The sequence below is a fragment of the Lissotriton helveticus genome, chromosome 8, assembly GCF_964261635.1.
Source record: "Lissotriton helveticus chromosome 8, aLisHel1.1, whole genome shotgun sequence".
In the NCBI taxonomy this organism is placed as follows: domain Eukaryota; kingdom Metazoa; phylum Chordata; class Amphibia; order Caudata; family Salamandridae; genus Lissotriton; species Lissotriton helveticus.
Genome location: NC_136069.1, coordinates 474,382,128 through 474,396,749, shown reverse-complemented (window position 1 = coordinate 474,396,749; position 14,622 = coordinate 474,382,128).

Genomic DNA, 14,622 nt, shown 5'->3' with positions numbered 1-14,622 from the left:
TGTCATCAGTGATGTGATCAGTAATGTCAAATGAGATGTCATCAGTGATGTCATCAGTGATGTCATTTGAGATATCATCAGTGATGTCATCAGTGATGTCACTGACCATGTCATGAATGATGTAATATGTGACATCATCAGCAGTGGATTGCAGGTGCGCGATATATAGTTAGTGCAACTAACTATATATGGAATTTCAATGGTTTTGTGTGAGTAAAATAAGGTTTTCTAAATGCTATTTCCTAACTATATATGGTCTATAACCTATGGTTTTTTCAGTGAATATATATATATATATATATTCACTGAAAAAACCATAGGTTTCGCATACGTTATAGTTAGGAATTAGCATTTAAAAAACCTTAGAAATTCACTGAAGAAACCTTAGGTTTCACACATGTTATAGTTAGCTGGACATTTCACTCATACAAAACCATTGAAATTCCCCTGTTATAGTTATTTCAGCTAACTATAACGTGTGCGCCCGCAATGCACTGCTGATGACGTCACATATTACATCACTCATGACATAGTCAGTGACATCACTCATGACATCACTGATGACATCTCAAATGACATCACTGATGGCGCGTTTGCAGAGGGGGAAATAATTCCCCTTGCATACTGGGGGTCCATGGGGGCTAACTAGCCCACCAGGAACCTCCAGTATGCGCCAGGGGGCTGCATTGCAGAGATGTGTAATGAGGCCACCCTCCTTTTTACACCTCTCTGCAACGCAGCCCCCTGGCACGTTTGCAGAGGGGGAACCAATTCCCCTTGCATACTGTGGGTCCATGGGGGCCAACTAGCCCACCTGAAACCTACAGTATGCGCCAGGGACCTGCGTTGCTTTGCCCCGTGGGGTGGTGGTCCCTGGGGCAGTGTGGGAGGGATTGGGGCCCCCCCACACTTCTTTTTCACTATGCCCCCAGGATTTGGTCCCCATGGGGGTAATTTAAAAAAAAGCTGACCGGGCTTTTTTAAAAAAAATTGGGGGCCTTGGGGGTCCTTGTGGGACCACCTGAGCAGGCCTAGGGGGTCAAGCTGTTTCTACCCTTCCCCCTTTTTGCGTTCTACACGTTTGTTTTTCTGCTTTCTTGTGCTTTGGTCTACCGAGCACAAGATGGCTGCCAACACTTCCTGGTTTGGAGTGTTCACAGCCGATGAGCATGCAGCTCGTACTCGGAAAGGTACACGTACGGTACTCATACGGTACTCGAGCCCCGTGATTATTGTAAAAAAAAACATTTGGGGGGTTTTGGGGGTCCTTGTGGGACCCCCTGAGCTGGTCTAGGGGGTCAGGGTGTTTCTACCCTGCCCCCTTTTTGCGTTCTACACGTTTGTTTTTCTGCTTTCTTGTGCCTCAGTCTACCGAGGCTCAAGATGGCTACCAACACTTTCTGGTTTTGAGTGCTGACAGACAGTTGACAGCCAATTAGCATTCAGCTCGTGCTCGGAAGGTACAGAGTACAGTAAGCTTACAGTAAGCTTACCGTAACACCTCCAATATATATCTATGATTTTACATTTGATTTTCTCAGGAACTACTGAACGGATTTACACCATTTAACAAAAAGTCGCATCTGTAAAGAGAACTCTACCTTTTTGCCAAGTTTTGTGTAATTCCTTTCAGCCATTTGGGCTGTAGCCCCGGCTAAAGGTCCTATTAGAAATTGCATGGGGAAAACACGTTTTGGGACCCGCCTTTTTTCTCGGCCCCCACTTCACAAATCACCCTCAAACTTTCAGGGAAGGAGCGGAGCGGAGCAGGCCATCCTCTGGGAGAAATTCGCGAAGATTCGTCCACCGGCGCTAAAGTTATTCCAAAGAGAATGTTGCGGATTTCCTATGTAAACTAGGTTTTAACCACAACTACCTACTGGCAACCGCCAGTAGGTAATATATATATATATTCACTGAAAAAACCATAGGTTATAGACCATATATAGTTAGGAATTAGCATTTACAAAACCTTGAAAATTCACTGAAAAAACCATAGGTTATAGACCATATATAGTTAGGAATTAGCATTTAAAAAACCTTATTTTACTCACACAAAACCATTGAAATTCCATATATAGTTAGTTGCACTAACTATATATCGCGCACCCGCAATCCACTGCTGATCATGTCACATATTACATCATTCATGACATGGTCAGTGACATCACTGATGACATCACTGATGACATCTCAAATGACATCACTGATGACATCACTGATGACAACATCCAGTGACTGTATGTTTCTGTAAAGTTAAAATATGTCTTACATATTGAAGAATGAGTGGATGTATAAGTGTCTGGATGAAGGATTTAGTAGGTGCGTGACTGACTGTATGAGTGAGTGATTAAATGTGTCTCACTGAATGCATGGATTAGTGACTAAACTGCCTTAATTTGTGCATCATTATGTCTGTTGTTCTGTAAACTGCTGCATGTGTTGATCATTAGCTATACGAGAGGCTATATGTGTTATTAATTGGTTGCCCAAGTATTTCTATGGAAGATTGAGTTTGTGTGGGGGTGGCTGGAAGGTGTGTGACTCTATGCATAGATGTGTGAGCAGTTTATTCACTAGGTGTATGAGTTCAAGAGTGCATGTGGAAACAGCTACATGGGCAGTTGACTGTGTGCATGAGTGTATTGATGAGTGAATGGATATCTCAATGCTACATGTCATAGTAAGTACATATGTAAAACACAGTACATGTGAGAGTTGGCATATATAAATAACTGTGCATGAGAGCCACTGAATGAGTGAGTGGTTGTATCGATCATTGTGAACTTGTATCAGGGATTGTATAAGAGAGTAAATATGTGTTAGTATATGTTTCAATAAGTAAGGTGTGTTTAACTGTATAGTTGAAGAAATGGAGGTGAGATTGTTTCTTTGCATGACTGACTGGGTGTGTGAGTAACTCCATGGATGAGTGGCAGTGTGTGAGTGTCTGTATACACTGAGTGTATCTAAGGTTATATTAGAGTCTGAAGAGGTTTATCGTATTAGCACAAAAATGATGTCAAATGAGATGTCATCAGTGATGTCATCAGTGATGTCATTTGAGATGTCATCAGTGATGTCATCAGTGATGTCACTGACCATGTCATGAATGATGTAATATGTGACATGATCAGCAGTGGATTGCGGGTGCGCGATATATAGTTAGTGCAACTAACTATATATGGAATTTCAATGGTTTTGTGTGAGTAAAATAAGGTTTTTTAAATGCTAATTCCTAACTATATATGGTCTATAACCTATGGTTTTTTCAGTGAATATATATATATATATATCGCTCACAGGTCTGCCACACAAATGAGGGAGCACTCGAGACAGCCGAGAAGGTTCGACCTTTAACCTTTAATTCTTGGTATATCGTGACATGATCACACCAATGAGTCTTTCCTCTATTTTTCCTGTAGTCCACACAGGCTCTGTAGTTCGAACTTTGGGTTGTGGTCCTATGTCTCTATTCACTGATTTCCTGGTGCACTTTAAAATGTTGTTGTTTGTTTATTTGGTTGGCTATCGAAGAAGACCGCTAGGTCGAAACGCAACGCCAATAAACGACTTCCACACGGACCCTGAAGTGCGAGTCTTTTGTGTTTTCCTAAACTACATGTGGAAACCTCTTCTGACATATATATATATTCACTGAAAAAACCATAGGTTTGACACCAGTTATAGTTAGCTGGAAATTTTACTGATATAAAACCAATGAAATTCCACGTTATAGTTAGTTGGACTCACTATAACTTGCGCGTGTAATGCACTGCTCATGACGTCACATATTATATCACTCATGACATCACTGATGACACCATCCTTGTGACACAGTGACAGACCTCCTTTCACTGTAATCTAACCCTTGAAACACTTATTCAAAAATAGAAACAAAAATTTTCAAAAAAATGGAGATACCCATACCAGTTACAACAACCAATTCAATAATTCCACCATGTATGTACACATGCACTAATTCACCAACAGTTCTATATAGTCACTCATACATATAAATTAACTAATCATATGTAGTGATACACCTACACATCCTGTTACACACCGACAGTCATCCAAAAGTTATTCACACACATACTCACACATGCAAATAAACTATTGAACATCCATTTATTTGCATAAACAGCTATACACACACTACCACTTTACTTCTAAGGAAACTTACACATACTTACTCTCTTAAAAAATCACTTATAGAAACACATACTAATTTAAACAGGAACTCTTACAATCTCTCACTCTCACATATACTCACTTATATACATCAATATTCACATATACTAGATTAAAACATATGTAGTTACTGATAAAGACACTAATAAGACAGTCATTCACTCACTAACACAGACATATACACACTCATCCACCCATACAGTCCTGCACATATGCTGTCTTCAAAACACATACAAACAGAGACTCAGTCATTCTTGCATCTATGTACTAAGTAATACTCCCACCAAAGCATGCAAACACTCATACTGATACTAAGAAAAACATCTAATCACATATATACATACACATGTACCTACTCATCAACCCATGCAGCCACTTATACACAAAGTGAAACACTAATACATATATTTAAATATTTAAGCATTACTCACTAATATATGTATTCACTAAGATATTCAATAATATATACATATATAACACATATTTATTTTTCAGAAAGACACACATTCACTGGATGGTGTCATCAGTGATGTCATGAGTGATGTAATATGTGACGTCATCAGCAGTGCATTACACGCGCAAGTTATAGTGAGTCCAACTAACTGTGACGTGGAATTTCATTGGTTTTATATCAGTAAAATTTCCAGCTAACTATAACTGGTGTCAAACCTATGGTTTTTTCAGTGAATTTCATAGGTTTTGTAAATGCTACTTCCTAACTATAACGTGTGTAAAACCTATGGTTTTTTCAGTGAATTTCATTGGTTTTTAAAATGCTAATTCAGAAATATCTCGTGTATACAACCTATACTTTTGTCAATAAAGTTCTGGCAATATTTTTTTCAGAAACAAGCCGTTTTCTTCACTGTTCAAGTTGCATACAGACTCCTTGTAAAGCGATACAGAATTAGAAAGTCTGTACCTTGCCTTTTTTTCAACGCATTAAAATTTGCCTGTAAATAAAAATAGCCTTTCTAAACTTTCGTGCACGACCCGGTGTGCGCACTCTCGGCAACAGTTCTCAATAAAATGGATAGCGCATTTCCAGGCTTTCGTGCGCGACCGACTGCGCGCACCCGCCTATATATTTCGTGAAAACTTTGCAATCTGAACTTATTGAATTTCTTCATAGACCCATCAAAGAACTTATACTACGTCAAAGAGACTAAACCTAGGCTTCTTTTTTAATATTATGAACATTTTCATTAAATGGAGCCGAATGTCTTTTTAAACTTTCGTCTGTGACCGAATGTACACACCTTGGTATTTTAAAAAAATATATAAAAGGTTTTATACTTTAACAATTGTATGCTTGAATCGAGCTCAGAAGATATATTAAATCCGGATATGTTTGGATTTACTCCTTTTCACGTTTTGAAACTTCGCTGAATTAGACCGCTACTTCCAAATGGCGTACGTGACCAGATACTATTACCGCGTACACGTCCTGAGACGCGCATGTGAAGTCATGTGACTTGAAAACAACACTTCCAATTGGTTCTTAGTAGTTTCTATTCTGCAATTTACACGGAGGACTCCACCCACTCCTCTCACTATCTTTTCTACTCTCAAAAGAGAACGACGTTCAACACCCTTCGGAAGACTTTGCTGAAATGGCTGCCGCCCCACATTCATCTTCCGAATCTGAAGGAAATGAGCGACTACCTTTAAAAAGAAAAAAAGGAATCTTTTATTTAGCAATTTTTCACTTATCCTGAAGAACAAAAGAAAGTGAATGCGCCAAAAGTTACCTGCACGATATGCAATTCGGTTCTCTCAAGAGGAAATCCAAGAAAAAAATATTCCTTTTCCATACATACCATGGTGCGGCATGTCAAACAAGTGCACCCTGTGGAATTTGCAAAGGCATCGACAAGAGCCCTGGCCACGCTATTACCATCAGAGGTGGCCAGCACATCTTCTGGTGGACGACCTGTATCACCATCGAGTGCTGTGATGGACTTGAGACCATATCTTGCAAAGGTGCACATGAAATGCAACGAGTGTGGAGAAATTCTTCTGTACGGAGAGCAGAGCCTCATTCTTACTAAACTAAAAATTGAGAGTCATAAATGCCCCGAGAAAAGATAAATTTCTTCATTTCATTTTGATCCTGTGTCACACATGAAAATGTTGTTGCAAGTTTAAAAAATCAAAAACAACATAACACTTGTTTAAAAAAATAAAAAATAAAAAAGTTCTTTTCAGAACTAACTCATTCTACCAAAAAGAGCTCCAGGAGCATATTATAAAGGGGGTTTATCTCCGCTTTTTTGGCTTTCGTTCGAGCGCGACCGTGTGCGCGCACCCGCCTATATATTTCGTGAAAACTTTGCAATTGCAACTTCTTAAATTTCTTCATAGACCCATCAAAGAACTTATACTACGTCAAAGACAGTAAACCCAGGCTTCTTTTTTATTATTATGAAAATTTTCATAAAATGGAGCCGAATGTCTTTTTAAACTTTCGTGCGTGACCGAATGTACACACCTTGGTATTTTAAAAAAAATATATAAAAGGTTTTATACTTTAACAATTGTATGCTTGAATCGAGCTCAGAAGATATATTAAATCCGGATGTGTTTGGATTTACTCCTTTTCACGTTTTGAAACTTCGCTGAATTAGACCGCTACTTCCAAATGGCGTACGTGACCAGATACTGTCACCGCCTACACGTCCCGAGACGCGCATGTGAAGTCATGTGACTCAAAAACAACACTTCCAATTGGTTCTTAGTAGTTTCTATTCTGCAATTTACACGCAGCACTCCACCCACTTATGTCACTATCTTTTCTACTCTCAAAAGAGAACAACGTTCAACATCTTCCGAAAGACTTTCTTTTCACGCGATAATGTGAAATACTGAGATGGTTACAGAATTTTTATCACTTAGAAGCCTTCCTATTATGAAGGTTTATCTCCTAAGTCTCTGATTCTCAAACTGTGTAACGCGGCTCCCCTGTGTGCCGTAATGAAGTGCTAGGGGCGCCGCCCACACTCTAGTGTGACTAACCATCTATAAATTCCACAGACATCTCTACCCTGTTATCTGCAATTGTGAGCATCAAAAGGAGCTGCGCTATGCCCCTGTGAGAGGCCTCACTCCCACTGCTGCAACGGCTTGGCAGTCCCCCAGATGCACAGGAACAGCCCCTCCGATCCATTGAAGTTCTGTGTCGGTCTCAATACCACTTACGAAATGAAAATAAGCACTGAAGAATATTCAAGCATGTAGTACTCCTCCTGCTACAGCATACAAAATGCATTCTATTACCTATAAAAAAGTCAAACACCCACGCTACAATCATATAGAACACTTCCTCTAAAGAAGCCTGTGAATAACTTTCAAACATCAGGTTAACCTTTTTTTACTCTCTCATCATTATTAAAGATAAGTATTTACAATGCTATATTAAACAATGCCATGGTTCTTATTTTAATTTTAAAAATCTTGCAATCTTTCACAAACCCAATACTCATGGCTTCTTTTTCGTGACAAAAATCTTGCAATATTACATACCTACATAGAATAACAGAAAAAACATAACACTACAAAGGCCGAACACTCTACTAAACGCGGATTTGTAACCTATGAGGCAGATTTATGTTAACTACTTCATACCCAGATATGCACCAGTTAATGTGCACCACAGTATGCTAGTGCTCCGTTACCCATGGTGTGCCACATTTGAAATGTGGCGCACCATGGTACAAAAACACCATACATGCGTAACACATCTGTGCTCAAAAAGTAATACATTGCTAGAGTTGCATCGCAAGTGTGATGCAGCTCCAGCAAGGCTCACCAATGCACTATATTCACAATACTGCGTCAATACCTACGCCTCCTTCAAGCACATGCACAGTTTTGAAACAGCATAGGTCTGAAAGTCACTGAGTGAAATATCATGCATTACAGTCAGCCACTTTCAAGACGCATTCCTTCAGAGGAACACTTCCTTATGGTGCAGGGCTTTAGAATGTGACATATCTCCTAGATCCATAACGTTGTAAATATGGTACATTATTTCCACTGTCATTGTATTAAATAAACTGATGAAATTGTGGCGCAAACAGACGCAACGTCAACATAAAGCTGCTACAATGTGTTTTAAAGTGCCCTTTAAATTACAACCAACACTCTCTTTGAAGAGACCCCTCATGTTTTTTTAACACCTGTTAAGTCCTTCCATGCTCATGACAGAGCCGCTCCATCACGAGCATTGCCTCAGCTGTCCCCAGAATAGACCAGTTTTGTCATGGCCTTGCCCCTGTGCTTGCACAGCACTAATATTGTACCTCCATGACACGTTCTATTGACTAAGCAGAGCCATGAGAGAACCACTGTATCATGAACAGATCTCAACCGTGGCTCATGAAGGAGTACCTCTATCATGAACATAGAAGTACCACTCAGCCCCCCTGCCCCTGATGCTGAGGCAGAATTGCCACTGCAGCAAAGGACTTAAACTCCTGGAAAGAACAACATGTAACATTTAATATCATTTCCCACCAAAGTTTTCATATATCAGTGTTGCTGAACTCACTCAGTAAAAGGTTGCTCATTTCATTAAATCACTTTTAAAGCATGCCTTATACCAATGCACCCAATCCTATGTGGAAGTGCTTATATTAAACATGACATTGCTTTAAGCAGGATAGACAAAGAAATGACACAGTGATGTAAAAGTTTCTTTATTTTTTATACTTACCTAAAAAATAGTAAAAAAGTAAAGTAAATTTCTTTTAAAAACGTAGTACCTGTGGAAGAAAAGTAAAAATAAGATTATAATGTACATTTCATAAAATAAAAAAAATAAGAGAAAATAAGAGAGAGGCAGAGAAAACTCTCGGATGTTATTAGTTGTACTTACCTTATAAATATAATATCTGTGGAAGACAGTAAAAAAATATGTTTTAATACATATTTCTAAATTCAATGTAACAAAATAACCCAAACAACATATTAAATGGTTTATTTTTGCTGTCCTCAGAATACATTGATTCTCACTATAAACAGTGATTTCAATATTAATCATCATATAACAGCGGGGAAAAAAACCACAATCAAAATGATTGTGTTTAAAAAAAACATCCAAAATCTCCATACATATTATAAATACCTGAAAAAAACATATCTTAAATGTTTTTCTTAAATTCGCAATTTCTTGAGTAAGCACACTACATCTTCCACAGTTACAAACTAATTAAACGATACAACCTATTTTTAAATATATCTCAAAAAACCACCGTGCAAGTATCTCCTATAAAAATCTATCTTAAGTATACATTTTCTTTTCTCATACCTTTCCGCATGGCCAAATTGTATAAGTTAACTCATTACCTTTTAAATACCTCTCCCAAAAACTTGCGTCCTTATATGTTCTAAAATAATTATCTAAAGTACTCATTTTCTTCTCTCATATTTTTCCACATGGCCAAATACTATGAGTTAAGTCGTTTTTTTCTGAAATTTCTTAATCTTAATCTTATCTATTCTTTTGTGAACCTTTACAGTAAAAATGTGTAACATGCTTTATACCACCAAACATTAACTACATTTCTACCTGATGTTATCACTATACCAAACACAAATTTCATTTATAGATTTGTAGACCCTCAGTCACATGATATTTGTAAACAAGAAAGTTTCATATCTTTACTGTATTAATCTTCCTACAGCAAATGATTCTACTGAAATTTGGGTTCCAAAAATAGCAGATAGGAGTTAGTTAACCGCATCGATGCGGTGCATTTTCCCGTTGTGTGCTGGAAAATGCAAAAACAAATGTTCCATGACGAGCTGGGCTCGTCATCAGCGTAGCAGGAGGCTACCTCATGACGAGCCCAGCTCGTCATGAGCGTGGAAGGGGTTAAGGCAAAAGGCAAACGTTTCTTAAAAGTCAATTGGGTATCATTGCAAAGCGTCCAGCCACTTCCACACTTCAAATAAGCTGTATAATGTCCTGATGATGTGGAAGGCCCTTCATGAAAAATAATGGCTACAGTTACAAATGAACAAAGTGGAATCCACTCAGGGTGATAGTGATCTCTAGAGTGATGGGGAACACACAATGTTGTTTAAATGCCCCTCACACACCAACAGGCCCCTTGGTGTCATGCTTCATCATCGGGGCCTTCGCACCCCTCTACGGAATGCGGCGTGCTACGACTCGCGAATACGCAGGAGCACTTGACGTGAACTAAGTGTGGGGGTGTGTGTTTTACAAAAGAGTGAGTGAGGTGAGGTGAAAAAAGGTGAGTAGTTAAAAAATACCTGGCACGTGGGAGAAAAAAACTTTATTAAATCCCCGGCTGGTATTATTAAAATGAAAGTGCAGGGCGTGGTTATGAAAGATACGCACGCCCTGCACTTTCATTTTGATGAAGCATGACACCAAGGGGCCTGTTGGTGTGTGAGGGGCATTTAAACAACATTGTGTGTTCCCCATCACTCTAGAGATCACTATCACCCTGAGTGGATTCCACTTTGTTTATTCGCATGACTCGGGAGACTGAATCCACTGACTCTCTCTCTCTCCCCCCTCTTGTTAAAATTTGTTTATAGACAGCGTGCAGCTGTGGGAGTCCCCTTCCCTTTCCCTTTGGACCTACACTCATTTTTTACACGCAACCACTCTATTTCTTCGAAAAACCTTCCTGCTCTCCTCATCTGTCAACATGGAGGATGAACATGGACTGACTTTCAGTGAGGATGATATCGACCGCATTCTAACAGATGATAATCCTTTTGAAGGCCTCAGTAGCAGTGACCCAGGGCCTGCAGTAGCCGATTGGGATGAGCTGATGAACACCCGCAAGATCCAAATCAGAACTGCACTCCATGGCTTACTGATGAGGGAGTACCTAAGAAACAAGATGGCCCCACAAGGTTTATTGGTTAAAACTGAACCGTTTATTTTCCAGGACGACCTGGTTTTCAAAAAGGCATGGTCTCTTATCTCCTGGCACTGCACCAGGGATTGGTTGGTACTCATAGTCCAGACTGCAGCTAGGAAGTCATTAGAACTAAAAGTAGAGATCCAAAGACTTGAGGTACAGCTTAAGGCCTTCATTTCACCAGCGGATCTCAAAACAGGTTTAGAGGAACTAAACCAACAAATGAAAGAATTTGAGGCGGGCTTAAAACAAAGCAAATTTAACAAATTGAAAAAAGACAAAGACCGCTTCACCCCTGAAAGAGCCTACCCGTATACTCGAGCAGATTATGTCATGAAAGATAACCTGAGCGATACAGACAGTGTTAACTCCGAGGACAGTAACTCTAGTAACAAATCGGGAGGTTTTCAACAAAAAAAGCAGAGAGGCGGCTTTCGTCAACGAAGAGCCCAATTCCCGCGTCAAAGAGGCTGGCGTGGCTTTCAAGGCCCCCAATTTAATCCTTATCAACCTCCTTTTCAATTCCCACAATACCAATTTCCTCCACCTCAAATGGGACAAATGTACCCCCAGTGGGTCCCAGACCAAACTAATGTACCCCAGAATCAACAACCTTTTTTATCCTGGGGCCAGGGATCCCGCAGAGGGCGGAACAAGAATGGCAACAATGTGAATTGGCAGTCCACAGAGGAGTCAGACCCACGTGTCGTAACAAGGAGTATGGCGGCGAACCAGGCGTCAACCAGCCACAGGGGGACTTAGTTATAAACATAACCCCGTGGCCACTTACTGATCTGCAAAAGGAGGTGTTGAATAAAGGCCTGGGTTACGTCCCTACCAATAGACCAGACATTTTCCTACTCCACAAGGAAATGCAGGAGTTTATAAGAACTATAAAGCTGCGGGCATTCTTCAAAGATAAGGATCCACCAACAGAGAGTTCTGACACTGGTCTAAGACCCAAGTCTACATTTACTCCACTTGACAACCAGCTTCCTGTTGAAGTATTGGCTTTCGAAAAAGCCATGATGCAGGAATTGAAAGGTCTAGAAATCAGACAAAAGGTCTTTCAGAATATGAGCAGAACAGAGAATGAGGCCATAAAAGAACTAAGGATGAATAAGAACTTGGTTATAAAACCAGCAGATAAGGGTGGTGCAGTGGTTGTTCAAACAACCATAGCCTATGATAAGGAATGCAGGCGGCTCCTTTCTGATAACAGGAACTATCAGATACTGACGGAAGATCCCACTGAATCCTTGAGAGTCCAGATAGGTGGTATGGTGGAAGAGGCACTTACACATGACTGGATCACAAAGAAAGAGTCCGAATTCCTGACACAGAGGAACCCGCGCATTCCGTATTTTTACACCATTCCTAAGGTGCACAAGAACCTGGAGAACCCCCCTGGTCGCCCCATAGTTTCCGGAATCTCATCCATCCTGGAACCTTTATCCAAGTTTGCGGATGCATTCTTGAGGCCACTTGTACAGGCTACTGACACCTACCTACGGGACACCAAAGCAGTACTACAACTGTTGAATAATCAAACCTTCGATCCTACTTCACAGATGTTGCTAAGCCTGGATGTGGAGAGCCTCTATACGAGTCTCCCCCACGACGAAACCATCCAAATTATTGAAGAGGTACTGCATTCTACGAATTGGGAATACCACACCCCACGGAATGTAGTGTTGGAGTGCATTTCACTGGCACTCAAGAAAAACTTTTTTGAATATGAGGGCACTCTTTTCTGGCAGAGGCATGGGACCAGCATGGGCAGCACTTTTGCCCCGAGTCTGGCTGGACTATATGTCCACCATTTGGAATCTACGAAAATCCTGCATCAAGACAATCCTCACAGGGCGAGGATTCGCACCTGGCGAAGGTACATTGATGATATCCTGGTTATCTGGGATGGAGATGCAACCTTGATAACTGAATTCATCGACTGGCTTAACAATCAAAATGCGTTTTTGAAATTCACTCACCAGGCATCTAATACCAACATGGTTTTCCTAGATTTGAATATCTATTACGAAGCCGGCGTGTTAAAAACGGAAACACATTTCAAACCTACGGCAAGGAACTGTCTCCTCAGATTTGACAGCTTCCATCCGCGTCATCTGAGAGAGAACCTTCCTTATGGACAGTTCCTACGCCTCCGTCGGAACTGTACTGATGTGGCCAGATACAAAACTCAGGCCAAGGATCTCAGTGCCAAACTAAGACAGAGGAAATATCCGGAGACTGTGATCAAAAAAGCCTTCACCAGAGCACGAAATAACAATCGGGATGCCCTTTTGGAGGACAATCCACGTAAGGAGAATGCCGAAAATAGGACTGTTTGTGTCACCACATACAGTCCGGTCAGCAACCAAGTGACAAAACTGGTCCACAAACATTGGCGCACTCTAACGAGTGGTGGCTTAACTTTGGAGAAACCTCTTTTTGCTCACAGAAGGGGTAGAAACTTAAGAGATATACTAGTTCACACTAGACCACCCCCTCCTATCAACGACCAGACGAGGTTACAAGGCGTACATGGGCACTACCCGTGTGGCAACTGTAATAACTGCCACCTCACAAAAAAGAGTAAGAATCTAATTTTCACCAATGGAACAACATGGGAACAACGTGCATTCACGAATTGTAACAGTAAAAATGTAGTCTATCTAATCACCTGCCCATGTGGAAAGGAATATGTGGGTATGACCACCAGACCTGTTAGGGTCAGGTTAAATGAACATAAAAGCAACATCAGGTGTAAGAGATTAACGACTAAGATGTCAACTCATTTTATTGAACAACAACACTGTGTGAATGAGCTACACTGGACAATAATTGAACAATTGCCCTCAGAGACAGGTCTCCTGGAAAAAGAACAACGGTGGGTGTTCCGGTTGGGAACGGATACCACTGGGCTGAACGATTCCATTCCATGGAACCTTCTCAGATAAACACTTGATCTGACTACCCATCATAATGTGGTTGGTGTTCACATGTGGTTACATACAACAAATGTCTTTTTGTTGGGTTCATATGGATTGTGGTGTGAGTGTGGATAGATATCACCGAGTTGTAATTGTGGAGGTACCCCTTAGGGATTAAGTTCCAGGGGATTCCCCTATTCACAACCATTTTTCCTCATTGAACCGGCGTGTGTTAAATCCATACGTAATAGCAGTCCATTTAACTACATATTCAAATACATCTCTGTAAGATACTAGATTCACCTTGGCTTGACCTGTTCGGCCAGCAAGTTGCCCTAATGCCTCGCCTTATTGTCACCAGAGCACTTTATCCATAGCGCCATTTATCTGCAGGCGTTTTAACGCATTACCGAGTGCTCCGCGTCTATGCGTAGTGTCTCCGCTGACGCATGCGCACCAGCCATGCCTGCCGCACAGGCGTCTTTCCATAGCGGTAGTGCGCATGCGCGACAAAGTAGCGGAGGGAGCTAGCGCAACACCGGATGCCCGGAGATTCCCTCTCCGTATTTGGGCATTCACCGGGTTGCATTATT